Source organism: Maylandia zebra, linkage group LG16, assembly GCF_041146795.1.
Source record: "Maylandia zebra isolate NMK-2024a linkage group LG16, Mzebra_GT3a, whole genome shotgun sequence".
NCBI lineage: Eukaryota > Metazoa > Chordata > Actinopteri > Cichliformes > Cichlidae > Maylandia > Maylandia zebra.
The window spans coordinates 31,498,309-31,515,592 of NC_135182.1; the positions used below are offsets into that span (position 1 = coordinate 31,498,309).

At 39.2% G+C, this 17,284-nt stretch overlaps 1 long non-coding RNA gene across 1 annotated transcript; it reads right to left on the minus strand.

The window, feature by feature from the left end:
• Positions 1-437: 437 nt before the first annotated feature.
• LOC143413005 (uncharacterized) lies at positions 438-15,273 on the minus strand. The gene is made up of 4 exons (XR_013093561.1): positions 15,113-15,273; positions 6,259-6,462; positions 5,568-5,623; positions 438-952 (listed from the first exon to the last, which is right to left on the minus strand). It is a non-coding gene; the product is annotated as an uncharacterized LOC143413005 (long non-coding RNA).
• Positions 15,274-17,284: the final 2,011 nt, after the last annotated feature.

Consider the following 17,284-nt stretch of genomic DNA (forward strand, 5'->3'; position numbering starts at 1 on the left):
TCTGTTCCCTCTCCAGCTTAATTAGAGGGAGTCAGAATTTTCTGATTAAAACAAAGCCAGTGCCAGGAGAGCCGGTCTTACATCATGAAAGGATTTTGCTTCATGAAAGTCCTTGCAGGGATTTGAAAGGATTTAAAGGTATAGAATCTCAATGTAGTTTTACATCACTGGCTGAAATACACAATTAGTAAAGTATGTGGTATTTTTTTATTCTAATGTTACGGTGAAGAATCACCTTCAACCCTAACACAAATATTAGATTATATAGCTGACCTAAATGATGAATGAAAAGGGAACATCTCTATTCTATTAAGCTACTAAAATGCCATTATACGAACTGTTCAAGTTCAACCAAGTTGTGTGCTTGTGATTCATACTACAAAATAGTTGTGGTGCTTAAAAAAAATGGTGCTGTTGACATATGTCTTTAGTCTCACACACACAAACCACATTGAATTTGCATACTGTATTTGCATACTGTAGCATTGCATTAGTTAGTTTCATGCACAGCTGGTACCACATTAGCATTTCCCATCATGTTACACACAAGAGTCCTTTCAGTGACGACAGCAAGCAATACCTCAAGCTGAAGCCAGCCAAGTGAGACTAATACAGAACACAATAGCACATCACCAACAGTAACGACTTTATAAAAGGGCGCACCATGATTGGCTGCGCTAAGAAGCAAACCTTGTTCCCCTATTTCGTCATTGGAAATCCCCCGCTGAGCACGGTAACGTTCCACCAAGGAAAGCAAAACAAAACAAAAAAAAAAAAACCTCTTCACAATAACAGTTATGCTTTTGGATGTGTTCCCAAAAACTGTTATCAAGCTCCCGGTTTTCACACACTTAAGCCCCAGCCAGCCAGGCCCTGTCACTCGCCATCTTGTCCTGAGTGCTGAGAGGCCCGTGCTTCTGGTTTCCAAAATAAGTCATCAACAGGAGCCTCTCTGTGGGATGAGACAAAAGGAGGCTGTTAGGAGCCCGGAGCTCTCACATTATGGACCCCAAACAGCTGAAGACAACCGCAACAGGCTGAAGCTCCACTGGACTATGGCATTTGAATAGGGATATTGGCCTCTTAAAGCGCTTCTAACCATGAAAAAGCCTTTAAGTGCTAAGCATCAGGCCAAAGCAAGTACAGTACATTTTGTTCCCAAAATATTCCCCATTACCCCAACAACACACACAGCCACACACACAAACACACAGGCACACACACACACGCACACACCCCAACCATCCTCCTACTCATGTCTGTGGAGGGTAGGAAAAATGGTACTGAAAAGTGCTCCTCATTTGAGATCACCCTTTTTAACTATTGATTCCTGCCTTTCTATAAAATTTCTTTCTCCAAAAACATTTTGTTTTGTAGTGTGAAACAGATATAAGGCTGAAAATAAGAAAATAAGACAATGAGGCAAGTGTATAGATTTCCTGTTATGCTAGGGGTATAGGAATACATTGACCCTGAAAGTCTTTATTATCACTGGAGGATATCAAAATACATGAAATGGATCAATAAAGTTTAATTGAATCATCTGCACCCACAACATGAGAGGACTGTAATTTAAACCACAAGATTAAACAACAAAACAATCTAATTTCCCAATATGCCACCGCTTTCCTACCAGATACAAAATCTAGCTGTAGCACATCCACCATGTTTAGGGGACTGCCATTTTATCATTTGCAAGTGAGATTTTGGAGGTCAGATTTCCTCAAAAAATCTGGCTTAAAAATGTTTCCATAAAAGTTGGCTACAGTGTATTTTGATTTATGCAGTGGTGGTCTTTTCAACCTATTCTTCCTTTCACAGTGTCAAGCATTTCAGTGCTAGCCAAAGCCACCAGCATCATGAAGATATGTACCAGACGTGTTTTGGCATTAGTGCCTTACAAGCAGCGAAGTCTGAGCTGAAAAATGAGACGCAAGTGTAAGTACCAAAAACTACATTTCTTCCACTTGAGGCTTTCTCCATACAAATTTAATTCCCAGACTCCCATGTTTTATTATATAATGAAACTGTTAAAAAAGAAAAAAGAAAAAAAAAAGGTTTAAACAAAACAGAAAGAAGCCAGGTACAAAACTTTTGGGGCTCTGTGGTGTCAGGTTTGCCAGATAAAGGAACTAGTTGACAAAAAGTGTACGACTGTTTTCTATGTCTCCAAATATAGTCTCAAGAGTGTGGTAGAAATACCTCGGATAGGCTATTACATGAGGAAAGCAGGACCAGACAGGACTTTAGAAAGGAATCAATTGAGGCCCAGGACCAATGTCTTTGTGGAAGGTAAACACAAAAAAAAACAAAAATAAGCTTGCAGTCCTTTAGTAGGACCTGTGCTCACAGTCCAGCACCATGGAAATCACTGTGTATTCACAGTCATTTAATTTGTGGCTATTAACAGAATATATATTATGCATTTCTATTTTTATTGACTAATTTTGATAATATAAAGTACACTCCTCATATCTGAGGGGACCGGAGGGTATGTTCCAGCTATAAGGGGATCGTACTCCTCAGCCTCCCTAGGAAAGTGTATGCCAGGGTGCTGGAAAGGACAGTATGTCTGTTAGTTGAACAGGAGGAACAATGCGGTTTTCTTCCTGGTCGTGGAACACTGGACCAGCTCTTTGTCCTCTCAAGGATGCTTGAGGATTCATAGGACTTTACCACAAAAGTCTACATGTGTTTTGTGGACTTGGAGAAGGCCTTCGACCATGTCCCTCGGAGTGTCCTGTGGGAGGTGCTCCAGAAGTATGGGATGTTTGGCCCATTGCTAAAGGACATTTAATCCTTATACACATAGCCGGCAATAAGTTGGACTCATTCCTGGTGGGTGATGGGCTCCACCAGGGCAGCCCTGTCACTGATTCTGTCCATAATTTTTGTGGACAGAATTTCTAGGTGTAGCCAAGTGGTGGAAGGTTTTCAACTGGATAGCCTCAGAATCTCATCTCTGCTTTTCGATGATGTGGTTCTGTTGGCTTCATCGGGTGAGGGCCTCCAGCTTGCACTGGAACGGTTCGCAGCAGAGTGTGAAGTGGTGGGAATGAGAATCAGCACCTCCAAATCTGAGGCCATGGTCCTCAGTTGGAAAAGGGTGGCGTGCCCACTCATAGTCGGGGACAAGTTCCTGCTTCAAGAGGAGCAGTTTAAGTATCTCGGGGTCTTGTTCACAAGTGACAGGAGAAGGGAGCGGGAGATCGACAGATGAATTGGTGCTGTGGCTGCAGTGATGTGGATACTGTACCAGTCTGTTGTGGTGAAGAGAGAGCTGAGTGTAAAAGGGAAGCTCTCGACTTACTGGTCAATCTAAATCCCTACCCTCACCTATGGTCACGGGCTGTGGGTAATGACCGAAAGAACAAGATTGAGCTTCCTCTGAAGGGTGGCTAGCCTCTCCCTTAGAGATACGGTGAGAAATTTAGCCATCCGGGAGGGACTCAGAGTAGGGTCACTGGTCCTCCACATCAAAAGGAGCCAGTTGAGGTGGTACGGTCATCTGACAAGGATGCGTCCTGGGCGCATCCCTGAGTGAGGTGTTCTGGGCATGTCCCACCAGGAAGAGGCCATGCTGGAGAGATTGTATCTCTCTGCTGGCCTGGGAAAGCCTTGGTGATCCCCTGGACAAGCTGGAGGAGGTGGCTGAGGAAAGAGAGGTCTGGGTTTTTTGCTTAGGCTGCTGCCCTCACGACCCAGCCCCAGATAAACGGAAGAAGATGGATGGATGAAAAAGTACACCATCTGAAATTACCGCAATCATACTTTTTATGACTCAAACTTTATTAAATTTTAATATACACAAAAAAACCCCCACACACACACAAAAAAAAAAACAAAAAACAAAAAAAACAACCCCCCCCCAAAAAAAAACACCCAAAAACTAGCAGAATGGACATTCCCAGTAACAACAGCAGAACAAATTGAGCATAAATGCAAATACTGATCCGATACCGATACTTTGTACGAAAACTTATTTTATTTATTGTATCTCAAATTATAGCATCATAATGATTACAGTACATCAGATTACTTGTTCTTATCACTTAATAATGCAGAATTCATCATATAGAAATAAAAAAACTGAAGTTTGAACACCTTGCCTGCCTGCAGCACTAAAGGACTCCGTGAGAGACGTCTTTCTCGCCCTAGCAGCACCTGTCCCTGTCCACTCCTCCTCTTCAGTTCTCCTCAGCATAAGCTCGTCATATTCTGTGATATGATTTACTCTGAGGTGTTTGACGAGGTTAGTGGTGTTGCCACAACACCTCACTTTTTTGCCACATGTATCGCAAACCATGTCTCAGCTGTTTGTGGAGGTAAAATACGTCCGCACATGACTCCATTTACGCTCAGCCATTGTTGTGAGTGTGCACGCCAAGGGGCTGCGACACATTTATACAGCAGTATTTCGCACATGACTATGAAAGGCGGAAGAGGAAGTAGTTCCTTTGAATGTAGACAATCCGAATGTTATAGTTTCTTTCCACTGTGTTCCTGTTAATGATAAACTACAAATTTACCCTATATTATTAAAATATCGATATTTTAATGTAAGAATAAATTCTAGAACATAAATGACTGGTATCGGAGGAATCGATATTTCAGTATTAATCCGCACATCACTAATAATTACACAACGTATCTGTTAATTAATGAAGAAACCTGTAAAATTACAGAAACGTCTTTTTACACTCAACGCATCAAATTTTATATACGTGAATGGCATGAAACTAGAATTTACTAGAACAAAACAGTTTTAAATTTTGACTTAATATGGTATATTTTTAAATTATGTCAAACTTGTGACTGCATTTTTCCAGTCTTTGTAGGTAAAAGTATCAAACAATTTTTAAAAATCATGTTTATTTACAGATACGTGTTTTTTTCTTCATTTTTTCATTTACATTAGACATGTTAATTAACAGACTACTTTTACATTTTATTGATATTTCATATATTTAAAAATATATGAAAATTCTGTAAAAATCTGAAAAATTCTTACATTACAGATTATTTATTACAGTGCATGCCTACGTCCAGAGACGAGGAAAGGTGGATAATTTACATTTTTTACAGCAACGTTGTGGTGGGTGTCTTTTGTTTTTTATTTTTTTATTTTTTTAGTGATCCACTTGTGGATTTGTAAGGTTTGATTGACAGGTGCGCTGAGAGCTGTAAATGTAACTGAGTCACTGGAGTGGTTGTTACAGTTGATGCCCTTTAAATTTAGTTAACTGGCAAACAAATATGGCTTGAAGTGTGGTGCTATTCCTCTAAGCCCCAGAGTCATTCCACTAAGTTTTTGTTTAAAGAAATTCTAGTATTTTATCAGTCTTTTGTCAGCCATACAAATTAATGGTGACTACATCTATTTTTTACACACAGTCTGTGGTGCTTTATTGCACCAAACATGGCAATACTAGACAAAGAGCGTTAATTACAAAGTTTATTAAAAATAATTATCTGAAATCAAAGTGCTTTTATTCTGCAACCCATAGGTAGCATAACAACAGCAGCTGCTGTAAAACTTTATGGAGCCAGTATAGTTTAAGGATTACCTTGTGTTTGAAAGTGGAACATCCACCATCAGTTGAAGGTTGTAGACTTCTAGCCCCTGTAGAACAGTAAAGCAGCCCATTACACAATGAGCAAAGGAAGACACGAAACTAGAAAACTTAGCTGGACAACCAACACAAAAGGGAAATTCATGCTTCATTTAAAAGTATTTTCAAATTGTCAAGAAAAAAAGACTTAAACAATGAAGACTGACTGGTTGTTCTGGCAATTGTATGTCTGGCTGACTTCCTCACCTCCATTAAAAAGCAGCACACAGCTGCTTCCCAAAGCTTTTCTATGGGAACCTGTCTCCCAAGACAAAACTGCTCAAAATTGGGCCGGTGTAACGGGTAATGAAAAGCATGTTCTAATGACCTTTTAACTGTAATTTAGAATACATGAAAAATAACCTTTTTAAGTGGGGGAATTGATTTCTTCCGCTGTCAGTGCACTTAGTCTGGCAGCCAAAGGGAAAGACTCTTGGATACAAAGAAAGAGGAAGAAGCAGTCAAGAAAAGCAGGGGTGGGGGTGGGGGGTACATAATGAAGAAGGAGACGAATGGCAACTCCTGAAGGAATCTCAGGACAACTGCTTGGAGAGAAACAACAGCACCTCTCACAGAGCGACTTTTTGCTGTGGTACAAATCACTGCTAGGACCGGCAGGCCCAGAGGGGAAAGCACTTTTCTTCACCTCATCGTCAGGCCTTGGAATCCCGTTCCACTTTTCCAGATGGCTTCAGGAGCAGACTGAGCTGGTCCGTCTTCCGTTGACCCACCCAGCCATCTCATCTGTCCAACTCAAGCAACCAAGTCACTACTGGCTCCAAATATTTGGGACTGGGAATTTAATCCCAATGCTCCACTTGAGACCAGTTTGTTAGGTCTTGGCCTGTACCTGGCAAATACAATTGGTCAACGGTTACCCAAAGAGCATAATGTTTCAGTGTAACACAGCCACTCTTGGAGTAAAAGTTAAATGCTGTAAACTTAACAGGATATATTAGTTATATATGTTTTTCAAATTGACTGATCTGCCAGTGATAAATGTTGATGCCCACTGCATCTATATTGAGTTGCAGCAAAAAAATAAATATAGATTAGGTGACTCAAATCAATGTAGAGTTGCATCTAAAGTCACCATTGACACACAAGTAGATAAGCATACTAAATAATATATATCTACAGTGTACACGCATGCCTAATTAGAAACAGCCAATATCTCTACTACTGTTGAAAAAAAGAACATGCCAGAACTGCATATTTTGGCAAAAGTTCAAATTCCTTCTAACAAGGCTCAGATAGATCAAGAGCGTGACCGATCCACTAGGCTAATGTAGTACAAATGTAGCTCAGCGATCCATATTACATAGATTTTAGTTCATGTTGTAAAAATATCAATATGTTATAGAGAAAAATGTATGAAATAAAGCCACTTTTAAAAAAGGAAGCTGATTCCACGTTAAAGGATATGACTTTACCAACACAAAAGGGATTTGCTCTGCCTTACTCGAAAACTACCTGTTTTTTCATCTTTAGGGGTACTTATGTGACCAGACTGATCTTTTGTCATATCAAATGTCAAGCACTCTCAAAGGAATCATTTGTGTATTTTGCAGTAAAAGGCATAATTACAAATTCATATCTTGTCTTGTAATGTCATTCCTTTTTTGTGGTTCAGGGTCTTGACAAAAGCAATAACTATCAGAGTGACATACTACATAGGTGAATGATTGTGTCACAAATGCTTAATTGAGACATCCCCCACTCTGCATGCAAGGACATTTGAGACTATTTATTGAGGCTAGTGGGCCTCTCAGTTTCCACCAGCTGAAAAGGAAAGATGGGAGCTAGATGGAAAACACAGACAAGTAAGACCCAGGTTTTGGACTCCGGGCCAAAAATTTCGCCAGCTGCTTCCACCAAGCAATATGCAGACCCAGGTGTTCAGGCAGGACCTGAAACCAAAGCCTGGCAGTTCAAATGTTGCACATCCCCCAATCCCATCGCTCGGTTTAGCTCCCAGATAAAGGACTATAGTCATCCAACTGCATACGTGTTGTATGTGACACCTTACAATATATAATGTTAATTCATTTAAAATTTTCTTACTTTTGTATTTTATTATAGAGTTTTTTGCCAACTATAATAGAAGAAGCTGAAGCTTCATGCATAGCTGAAAACTGGGACCTGTTCCAGCCTTTATGTACCATAGGCAATCTTGTGATTAGGTGCGACTAACAGATCACCTGTTTAAGGTGTTTTAAAAAAAAAAAAAAGCTGCATTTACAAGAAGCCCGGAGACATACTATGTTTGGAACAGATAATAGTTCATAATTATTTGTGAAGTTAACAAAGCCTCAAGCTGGTGTACTTCTACTGCTGATTTCAAGCCAGGATAAGTGGAGAGGGTTACATTAGGAAAGGTATTCAGTGAATGGAACATCCAAACACAGGAGAGTTTATAAGGTGACCATTGTTGTGCAAACGCTGAAAGCAGATGTCTCGCAGATTCCAAAACAGCAAGTTTGATCACTCTCCAACCAAAAATCACTGAACCAGCAGCAAAAGAACACAAAAACTGCACTTTACATTTGAAAAACATTGTAATGAATTCAGTCCTACTTTTGGTGTCTTACTTCCACCACCATAAAAATTGTACGTCCTGCACAGCGCTTCGAGAACACTTTTGCATCACAAATCTTCATTTTCTACTGTTCTGCTTCTACTGTTATATACAGTGTTATCAGCCACTGCCACCCCCGGCCAAAAAAGAAAAGGGACCTTTGACAAGAACGCCTAATATCTGCCATTTAATAGAAGAAGAAATTTGACTTTCACAAATCATTTCAAATTCTGTCAAATTGCAAAACACTTGCTTTGTCTCTAATAAAACCTCTCTAACTTTGATGCTGCTGAAGTGAAGCAGAACGATCTTTGCACCTGTAATGTCCTTAAGTTGATTCATGGTTTTCTTCAGTTTTTGGTTATAACCTATGAAAGACCAAGCCATGAAAAACGCCTTTATATTTTTCTGTGTTTTATCCTCAGTTACCTGGACATAATGACATGTGCTGTGATGCTTGCAACTCTAATGAAATCTCACAAGTGTTAGTTTTGTTTTGATACCAGTATAGTTTACACAGAGTTTCTAATTGGAGAGAAATAGTTACTTCACTTTGGGCATGCTATTTTCAAGCAGGAACCTCAAAAGGGTTAACCCCTAATGCATAACCTGGGACTTACAGATTAGGGGTGCTCACAGGGATACTGCTGTTGTGGGTAGCTCTAAGTATTCAATAAACATTGGGAGAAGACTTCTATAAGCAGCTATAAGCAAGAAACAACTGAAACTCTCTGATAAACATAGCCTCGCCTGATTCAGTTAAAGCCTTGTGCGATAATATTGTAGCAATAGAATAATATTAGTAGATGGGAATACATCTTTATGTGATTCTTTTTAATTTAACTTTATGTCAAATTATTAAAAAAAAAAAAGGGTAATAAAAAAAATCTAGCTCCATCGTCTGTTGCTTCTAAACATGACTTTGCTTCTAAACAGCAAAAAGAGATTAACGTGGATTCAGCAGGTGGAGGAACCCTAAAAATCAGCTGTAGCAGCTCAGTGTGGGGAACAGAATCACAACTCCCAATTTCCATTGAGGCTACACTAAGAAAATCTGCTGGAAAAGGCTGTGATTAGCTGTCCTAGTCTACTGTTGCTTCTGCTGTATACTATACTCTACACCAGCGGTCCCTAACCCCCGGGCCTCGGACCGGTACCGGTCCGTGAGTCGTTTGGTACCGGGCCACGAGAGTTGAGGCTCAGGTGTGAAATGTATAGTTTTCAGGGTTTTTAGCGGTTTTCACGTGTGTTATGAATAAATCTTCTTTTTTTCGTTACCGGTACTAGTTTTATTTTGTTGTATTTATCCACGACACATTAAAGGCTGGTCCGTGAAAATATTGTCGGGCATAAACTGGTCCGTGGCGCAAAAAAGGTTGGGGACCGCTGCTCTACACTGACAGTATGCTGTCTTTACATTAGACAGTATACAGCTGGTGTGAAGGTGGAATTCAATGAATGAATCTCAGCATAATCAGCTTAACTTCAGATTAATCTCTGCTACACTTGATGTAACCTATCTCTGACAATGAAACCACAACCACTGTGCACCAGTCACACACTGTTCTTCACTTTAAACCCATCACAGCACAGCAAACTAACCTGTATATTCTGCACTTATCTGCACTTATATGTTGTTCTTATCTTTCTCCATCTCTGAGTGAAATTAGCTGTCTTTTTTCAATTCTTTTGTCTCACTGTGAGACAAACTGCAAACAAACAGTTTGCGTGTTTGCTGATGTTTGAGCTCATAGAAACGCTGCATTTGAAATTACCCACCACAGTGACAAAACCTCACTCCCTTTGTGCTCGCTTGTCTTCTGTGAGGCTAGCTAGATGCCACAACCGCAATTTCTGAACTCCTGCAGTCATTTCGATATTGTGCTAAAAGTAAATAAAAACAATAGGCCACTTTCAGCGCTTACAGAGGCGCGCAGTTTGTTTTGCATCTTTCATATCTTTTTAAACCACATCTCATGGTGATTACACAAACAGGGCTATCTTTCATGTATTACGGTTTAGGATCAAATCGGTTTGATGCTTGAAGGCCTGCAGTGTTCTAAAATAATAACTCACCTCAAATGCCTCAAACAAAACGTAATGAGCCCGTTTTGAAAATATAAGGAGTAGAAAGTACAGATATTTGTTTAAAAATCCAGGGAATAAAAGTAAAAAGTTGTCAGAAAAAAAAAAATCTACTCAAGTACAGATACCTGAAAATTCTACTTAAGTCCAGTAACAAAGTATTTGTACGTTACTTCCCACTTCTGTCTTGGTCGGACACCACCATAGCAGCAGATTTACTTCAAGTCAGCTTGAAATATCTCAGTTTAGGGTGAGTTCACTGATTTTATTTATTTAAGCTTCATATGAAAGTAATACTTCAGTGATTTTAATAAGAATATTAAAATCACTGAAGTATTAAAAGAAAAGGCAGGGATAAAGTTGCAGCCTGAGCAAATGTACCTGTCACTCACGGTAGCCCAATAAAGATTAATTTGTCATTTAAAACATATTTAATATTGAGCGTGCTGGCTCAGTGTCACACTACCATACCTTATTGTTAATTGTACCTTATGTATTATTTATCACATTCTGTGAAAGACATGTATGCTCATTATAAGTTAGCCAGAACTACCTGGAAAGGCAAATGTCTGTGATGCTAAAATCTGCCACCTAATATCAAGAAAAGAAAGAGTAACAAGTACATTAAATCAGCACTATATTGCCTAACCAGTTTTAATTGTATATAAAAAAAACAACAAAAAAAAAACTTTACACTGAAGATCAAAATCATGACACCAGTCCAGTGTACCCCATGTTAAACATTATGCGTTAGTACTGAATTTTAAGGGCATAGGGGCAAAGGGAATAAATATAGTAGTTTAAGTGTGCTCATAGAAATGTAAGAGTGCTCTAACTGGGATGTAAGAATTTCTACACAGAGACACAGGTGCATAGAAATTAATTAAGCAATGCACATAAATTAAGTAGTAAAGGAGCAAGACTCATTAATTATAATACAAGACATTTTTTGTATGCATTACATATGTGTTGTATAATGGAGGTAGGAAAGTTTATGTGAACAAGCATGTATATGTTAAGAGGGGAATTAGGTTAATGAGAAAAGTTCACACAAAGTCCAACCTCAGTGATTCTGTCTTTAGCTTGTAACAAAAGACAGGCAGAGTTCACATGGAAGGAAGGGAAGAAAGGCGAGGTGACAGGTTCAAAAGTTCAGGCACTGCTTTAGACTTACTTTGCATGCCACTACCATTCGGCACACCCTGATACTTTGGAGATGTCGGGGGAGCAGTTCTGCATTAAGCTCTGGGTGGCAAGTTCCTCCACTGGGGAATACCAAATTGTGGTTTAAGAGGAGAGGGGCCCTGTGGTGAAAAAGACCTCTGGATTTTCCATGTCGTCCTTGAGGAATCTCTAAAACAGATTTACAATGTCTTACTGAAGACAAGTTATGTCATGGCTCCTTTTCAAATTTGACAATCTCTGAATGTTTTTTTTTTTTTTACCATTCCATGAAATACCATGAAATCAGTTCCTTCATCTGAGACCTCCAAATTCAATCAGATAAATATCAAAAATTATTTAAATTGCAACTGAATATTTTTAACATATTGTAAACTCCTAATTGAGTAGTTTAAAAATGTGAAAGTTTGGCTTAAATGCAAAACTTCTGAAAGGGTTCATGCAGGTTTATATTTAGATATTAACGAAGTATTTAGAGTCTCGTGCAGGTTTAACTTGACATCCCATATGGAAAAGAAATAGTAAAAAACTTGATTAAGATGTGGTCTACTTCATATAGTGAATCATATAAGGCTTATATGATTCACTATATGAAAGTGGCCACTTTGTCATTACTTTCATGCCATGCCTTTTGGTGTGTTTATCTCTGAAATACCGTGATTATATATATATATATATATATATATATATATATATATATATATATATATATATATATATAAGCTACTGTAGCTTTCTTAGAAACACTAGGCGTTAATTATAAACAGTGTGTACACACAAATGTGTAAACCATGCGTACAAGCATTTCACGTCTCTAAAATAAATACTACTACTGCTACTGATACAATAATAGTATTCATTTATGACTATTCAGAATAATGCCTAGATTCATGACTTGCGCTTGGAAACACAGTGAGCGAGTCAGGACTCTTGGCATGATTTTAGATTTTAGATGACTTCAGTTTTGATAATCATAGTAATGTCACCACAACTGTCTTCTACCACTTAAAATATATCAAAAGTCGGAAAATCTTATCTCAAACTGAAAAATGGTTCAGTCATTTGAAATAAGCTGGACCACTAATGTAATCTTCTATTTGCATAATAATCTAAATCCACATTATCAGTAGGGCGACTTGTTGAGAATGCAGCAGCCTGATTCCTTGCACGTATATGGAAATTTGAACATTTTACCACAGTAATGAAGTCACTTCACTGGCTCCCAGTTCAGTACAGAATTACCCTCAAAACTGGTTCAGAAAGCAATCAATGATTTGGCTCCCAAGCACATTTCTGACTTGCTCATCCAGATCAGACCTCTCAGGTGCAGATGTTTGAAATGTTCCCAGAATTAGACGTAAGGGTGCTTTCAGTTACTGTGGTCCTGTTCTTTGGAACAAGCTGCCCGCTGACCTGAGATCAATTACAAGTCTGTCTGCATTCAAAAACAGGCTCAAAGCCTTTTTTATTCTCACAGGCCTACGTTCAATAGCCATGTGAAAGTATGCTAGGATGTTTTACAAAACACCATGAACAGCGAAATGCATGTAAAGAAAACAAAACACTAAATGAGAACCTATAGCATTTTAAAAGAAACACATTACGGTATACTTCACCTTTTAATTAATATACCCCAGAGTCCTGGTGGGACTTGAACCTATCTCAGCTGTCAAAGGACGAGAGGCCGGGTACACACTGGACACGTCGTCAGTCTCTCGCAGGGTTAACCCCTAATGCATAACTGTCTGGTCTCTTAATATACAACAACCACCTCTGTTTAGAATTATTTCTTTCAAGGATAGAAGTCTTCATATATACATTTCAGTTCTTTTGTCTGAGGTGTTGCATTAAAGAATTAAGGTGTTACAATTGTAAACTTAAAAACCTTCCTTAATTGTATTTTATTGAGAATATAATTATCTTCAGAATTAATCCATCAAGTCAGTAGAGGCAATGATAAGGGCAGCTGTTTTTTTGGGGTTTTTTTGCATGTAGTGTACATGAACATCTGCATCTGTCTCAGTGTGACTTTGTGCAGCTGTAGCTCAGGACTCGGGAGGTAGAGCAGGTCATCTACTAATCTGAAGGTTGGTGGTTTGATCCCCATCTGTTCCAGGCTTGGGCAAGACGCTAACTCGAAGTTGCGTTCTGATGCATCTATCAGAGTATGAATGTGTGTGAATGTTAGATAAAGAAAAAAAGGGTAGAAAAAAAGTGCTCTATGAATGGCTGTGAATGACACAAGTTGTAAAAAGTGCTTTGAGTGCTCAGGTAGAGTAGAAAGGTGCTATAAGAACTAGTCCGTGCATCTTTATATGCGAGAGAATTACATGGAGCAATGGGGCGAGGATAGAGAATAGATCAGCGTGAGGTTTCCATTACGGTGCACCTCGCAGCACAGAGCGGCCTTGCCACGTCACGGAGCTGTTGCCATGTGGCAGGTCAGGAGCCTTGGCCGGTCTCCACCCTCCTGATAGCCTGTGTGTGCCTGCAGTGGCTCCCTGCCCACCAGTTCACTTTAAATTGCGCACTCTGAAGAAGTCCAGGAGCGTACTATCAAAACCTTCTGGAGGTTTTATCCCTTACATCTCCTCTTTGCTTGCCTTCAGTGAGTCCTACAAAGTGGTGTTCGTGACATTCTGCTCTGCATGAAGTTCAGAATTATTAAACACTTGTGCATTAGTGATGGGATTTCCGGCTCTTTTTAGAGATCCGGCTCTTTCGGTTCGGCTCACTAAAAAGAGCCGGCTCTTTCGGCTCCGAACCGGCTCTTCAGGTTGTTTTGTTGCTTTAATTAATTTATTATTAACAATAATATAAAATTATGCACAAAAGGAATTACTAACATAAAAACAAGTGGTTTTATTTATATATGTTTATATATAAATATATGCGGTGGCCCCTAGAGACAAAACACGTACAAACTCCAAAACACATTTCTAGCATGAACTGAACTTCCAAAGCAGAGCTACTAGATCACTTAAATTACACAATTGAAAGCATGTGTGTATTGTTTGTGTATTTATACACAGGCACTCATATATATATTCAAATAATTTAAAAAAAAGTTCATTTACCTGTTACTACGGCACACCAAATCCGGTCGTTGGTACTTGCTGGCTTGTGTAGCCACAAGATAACAAAGGCTCAACACTGCGCCCAGCATCCTGGAGCATTTCTGTTGTCTTTTGTACGTGTTTTGAGTTTTTATGTGCTTCTGAGTTTTTACGTGCTTCGGAGTTTGTACGTGTTTTTACGTGTTTTGGAGTTTGTACGTGTTTTTACATGTTTTGGAGTTTGTACATGCTTCAGAGTTCGTACGTGATTTGAAGTTTGTATGTGCTTTGTCTCTAGGGGCCACCGTAAATATACTTTTATTTATTCACTCCACATAAAATGTAATAAATAAATCATATAATATAAAAATCAACTATTCACATTTCAAGTTTTAACTATTTAAATTTTCAGCTTTTTCCTTTCACAAATTTAAAGTGAAAAGAACACAAAACACTGCAAACCACAACACAATTAAATATAAATTATAATATGAAAACTAAAAGAACATGCACATTCTCTGTCATATGGACCTGCATGAATAAACTTTCTCAATCCTTTATCATCTGCAACCGAAAATAGTTGTGGATGATTACTATACCTTTCTAATGTTGTTGTCCCTGCCTCTCTTTCTCTCTCTCTGGCTCTGTTCCTGTGCTACTGAGTGTAACTACCGCCCCTCCCCCCTCTGCCCAGCGTAAAGCACAAGGCTCGCGTGCAGAGTGAAGCGGAAAAAAAGTGCGAGAGAGAGGCTGAGAGAAAAAAAAAAAAAACCACGTGACGGCTCGCGATAAGGAGCCGGCTCGCGTCGTTCACGTCAAAGAGCCGGCTCTAAGAGCCATTTCGTTCGCGAACGACCCATCACTATTGTGCATCAAATCTTGTCTCCATTTTCCTAAAGTTTCCAACTGCGAGATTTTCTCATTTGCCTCTGTTTGGATGGACAACATGTGGCTCTTAAAGAAGAATGTTGGAGTAAAACTTGTACGTGGATTTATGATGTGAAATTTGACTTGACATTTTTAGCAGAGTGCTACTGTCAGAGTGCCATGGTCATTAGGCAGCAAACTCAGTTCACTCAGTCAGGCTTGCAACACTCCCCCATATCTGCCTACTATCAAGCTACGTCAAACGGACAACTCCATCTGTTGTGTTTTATGTAAACCCACAAGATCCAGCGCTGTAGAATCTGTAAGCGATTAGAAATGCCTCGTATCAGAGCAAACAAGATTTACTTGAAGCAAAGTGGTGCAGATTTAAATACACAGAAGTAAATCTACAATGTGTTTTTTTTGCGCGTTCTGTCTTCGATCCAGGTGACAAAATGAATTCTTGGCACGTTTTCCTTTAAGATATATTTCTCTTGCTTTTAAACCAACATTTTGAAAATAAGATAAATGAATATCAGAAGTTTGGACTGTTGCTTACTCAGTCACGAGTGTTTTTCGCTCACCAACAGCAATGAAGAACGTGCACGTGGCTCTTTAGCATGTATTTGAAATCAGTTGCCTTAGCATGCAACAGCGAAGACAAAACAGGAAACTAAGGGGAAAAAAAAATTAACCTCCAAAGCAGAGAGCTCTTCTTTAGCAACTACTAACAGAGAAAAACACATTATTAATAACTCCCCATATTGTTTTGTTGACAGCATAGAGCCCTGAGGGGGAAAAAAACACCAACTATTTTAAGTGCTTTGGTATGTGGTCAGAAGGCCAGTTGGACTACATGTTTCTTATGCTGAAATCAAGCAGCTGCAAAATTACAGTAGCGTGCCCTCACCGCAACCGACTGGAGCTGTGCAATTAATCAGAGGTTAACCCCATAACCCCACAAACCTGTGCATAATCTTTAATTTACGTACCATCTCTCTTTACATGCACAAACATACATACATAGACACATGAAGACTGAGACACCGAAGCCTCAAACGTATTTGCAGACTCCCAAAAGAATGTGAGTAAACATGTCCTAGACGTCATATGTTCTATAAATGGAGATCAGTGCACCATGCTAGGTAATAAAGTGTTTTGAGCTATGTCATGCAGAAAATAATAAGTCTTGTTTTCATACATGCATACCTCACATTTATGCAAGAATTCTTAAGTGTCAGGTTTCAGTCCAGCGACAGATTCACAAATGAAAAGCAGAAATATCAAGAGGGACGTCCTCGATTCATTTTTGTGTCTTTGTCGCTCAGATTCCTCGCACAGGCGTCCGACAGTTAATCATCTCTGGTTTAATAGCTTTGTTATCCGAATCTCACCTTCCTGTATACTTAAACCTCTGATTCGGAGTCAGGAAACTCCTGGGCAGTACCTCATAGCTCCACGCAAAGCATCTGAAATTATATTAACACATGTCACTTACACAACACAAGTGAGCTGTCAGGAGGAGTCGATCCACAGGTTCGATCTGGGTTAGTGAAAAACTACACCAGTGCTTAAAGTGCACTTTCCCCGTTACACTATTGGGCATGTATATTAAATATTTTTAACTAGGTTTGAGATGTAGTGCAGTAAACTCAGGTGTATGTACGCTCAGGGTGAGATTGGCTCGTCAAAGATTTCTTTATATTGCCAAATGCTCCAAGAAAGGTCTTCTTGACATCTTTATGTGTTGTATGTGCATGCTGTTTGATTACTATAATATAATTTTAATGTACTCCAGTAAACATATAAGCCATGGTGCAGGGAGAAAGCATATAATTTGCTGATAGCAGAGGTTTTCCACTTTCAGTCTGCATGTTGTCCCATTTTAAACCAGTACACCTGTT